Source organism: Triticum aestivum, chromosome 2D (assembly GCF_018294505.1).
Source record: "Triticum aestivum cultivar Chinese Spring chromosome 2D, IWGSC CS RefSeq v2.1, whole genome shotgun sequence".
Lineage (NCBI taxonomy): Eukaryota > Viridiplantae > Streptophyta > Magnoliopsida > Poales > Poaceae > Triticum > Triticum aestivum.
Window position 1 is genome coordinate 623,807,419 of NC_057799.1, and position 3,042 is coordinate 623,810,460.

A 3,042-nucleotide genomic window follows, 5' to 3' on the forward strand; every position below is an offset into this window, starting at 1 on the left:
TGTGTTGGATGGCAGCGTGAGGGCGAGACGAGAGGTTGGGCGGTCCGCCAGGCAGCTTTTGGCATGTACAGACAGTTTGGAAAGAAATGTTTTGGTAGTACTAAAAAACCCGGAACGGGGCTGGGTTTCCTTCCATCGGAGACGGGCGAAGTACGTTTTTGGAAAGAAACCATCAGTGGGGTAGAGACTACCGAAAGAGTTGGAGGCTGCCGACTTAATTCGTTCCATCGACGGGATACGAACAAGAAGGACCTGCTTCCCGTGCACCGGCGGGATCGATAAAGATTCCTTGGGTCGATGAGTGCCATAGCTAGCCTCGTGTCGCCGCCGCCGCCGGTGAAGTGCGGCCAGTTGAGGATGGTCTCCACGGTGCCCCAGTTCGCCAAGTGGGCGCAGACGCCCGCCAGCACTGCGCAACTGCGGCGGTTCGGTCAGGCCGTGGCGGCTGGGTCGTTGTCGAGGCCGGAGCCGGCCGGAGCTAGCAATGGCAAGCTGCGACACCTACACGTACGTACGCCCGGCCCTTCATCTCGCCGTCTGTTTGATGAAAGTAACTGAATATTTTAGTTTCTTCTGTTGATCAAACTGCGGTCTCAGCAGGGAAGTGCTGGGCACCGCTCCGGCTTTTTCCATAGGTACCTCAAACCACAGGCCATGGCAATAGCTGGATTGTCGTCCATTCTTGGTCTTGGACTTTGGTGCATGAGCAACAACCTCCGCCCGTCCGAGGTTGATTGGGTCAAAACTGGCGTTGTTTCTCCACTTGTGAGGACACAAAACGACTGTCGTGAGTGTCCTCTTGAGCTTAATCATTCGATCTCCACTGCTGTGATCTTTCATTCTTTCTTTCTTTCTTTCTTAGACTAGCGTATGATTCACAACCACCTTAACTCGATCGTGCCAACCAATGTTCCAGAATGTTGTTGGGCCATGGCTGTCGTAGCCTCAGCCGAAGCCGCACACTATCAAAACACCTCGCAGCTAATCTCATTGTCGGTTCAAGAACTCATCGACTGTGACACAGAGAGAAATGGGTGTGAGGGCGGTCACAAAGAGAATGCCTTTGGGTATATACAAGACAACGGGCTCTTGAGCGAATCCGACTACCCATACATGGCTCGGAGGAGTAAATCGGGTTGCTACCGGTACAAAACACAAGAAGCGGCGGCAAGGATATCAGGGTTTCGATTTGTCGACCCAACAGAGGATGCCCTAGAGAAAGCTGTAGCAAAGCAGCCCGTAGTTGTCTCTTTGCAAGGCTCCGATGAATTGGAAAACTATAGTGGAGGCATAATGGATTACAAAGCCATCGAAGGCGGGACAGGGTGGACGCATGCCGTCCTGATTGTTGGTTACGGCACAGATTCAGCCGGCGTCAAGTATTGGCGCTTCAAGAACTCGTGGGGGCCAGGCTGGGGCGAGGGAGGTTTTGGGAGGATCCGCAGGCACGTTGACGATGAGTGAGGGGCGTTGGGTATTTTCATGAAACCAGGGGTACATCCGGTGCTTGAGGACTGACGAATCTTGCATGCATGGTTGGATCTTTTGCTCGTAAAATCATGTATATCCCCCACCTAGTTTCATATCTTATGATTATTATACCCTACTGGTGTAATTGCGTCCTACTGTTTTCTTTATCTATGTTGTGGTGCTTCTTTTATGTCTAAACTTGTCTATGTTGGACATCTTCCTTATGAAACTTTAAACTCTCTTGATATCTAAATATTTTTATTAGTTTATTTCCGAAAAGTAAGCTATCTACAAAAGCTCTACCGTTTCATCAAGCTAAAAGAGAATAAACCTAATAATAATGATTTTTTTTCCAAAAACCAATACATATGCGAATTCCTACTAATTGCGTCCTACTATTTTTTATCTATGTTGTGGTGCTCCTTTTATATCTAGTGTATGTTGGGCCTCTTCCTAGTGAAAACTTTAAGCATTGTTATAATTTTCTAGAAAATTTGAGCAACCTACCATAGCTCTACCTTACCGTCAAGTTCAAAGAAAATCCACCTGGTAATGAAGAAAATTGTCCAGAAACCAATACATATGTCACACACACACACACACACACACACACACACACACACACACACACACACACACACAAGCCTCAGCCCACCTCCAACCAATGTGACCTTGTCTTCCGGGTGAAAACCCAAATTTAGTTTGTTGGATCGGATGCTGGCAATGTTTTATTGATATGGTAGCACATCTAGCTTTTGTTTTTCTGGTGGGATGCCGAGACGGTGGATGCAGGAGCGGTGGCTCGGGACGGTGGATGTACACCGAGGTGGCAGCAGCCTCATATGGCAATGCAATGGCGGCCTTATGTGGTAGGACCGTGACTTTGCATGGTATGGGTGGAGAGCTGGTGCTGCAAAGGTAGCGAGTTGGTTGGCTCGGTCGACAAGATCTGAGAGGTCTGTTTAGCTGTAAGTCGGGGAGGCAGCCCCGGATGTTTGACACAACGTTCATGGTCTGCGGACGGTCGTCTCGTATAGCAAGGGCTACAAGGCGCCCCAACCGTGTTAGGCTTTTTAATCTTGATTATGTATCTGCATATTTGTTTTGAGTCCTACTTGGAACTTAGATGTCTAGGGAGTAGCGAGTCCGGCGAAGCTTCAACAAAGATGTGTGGAGAAGGCGAGATGCCAGACCGCCGTGAGAAGCGGCAAGACGTGATGAAGCTGGAGCGTGGCCGGCTGCACGATGAGGAGGAGCTGGGTGATCCGGCAAGGTAGTTAGCTGCGTGTGTTGGCTGGGTCATGTGTTAGTGGCTAGGATTTGTGCATGCACTAGTTAGTTAGTTAGTGGCTGCATGCATGAGTTGCATGGCCAGGTTGCGTGGGCGTTGAGAAAGGATGGCGTGCATGTAGCCAGTAGGTTAGTGCGTGGAGGCCGAGTCTTGTGCATCGTGGAGAGATTCCAGGGATGCATGGTCTTATCTTGTACTGCCTACTTAAGTTAAGAAAATGAATGAGAAGAAAAGGCCGTGAGGGCTGAAGGAAAAACCATGTAGTGCATGTGTGTCTCACC

The 3,042-nt window shown here is 49.4% G+C and overlaps 1 pseudogene; it reads left to right on the forward strand.

Moving 5' to 3' along the window:
- The first annotated feature begins 297 nt into the window (after positions 1–297).
- Positions 298–1,518, forward strand: LOC123056084 (procathepsin L-like; annotated as a pseudogene).
- Positions 1,519–3,042: the final 1,524 nt, after the last annotated feature.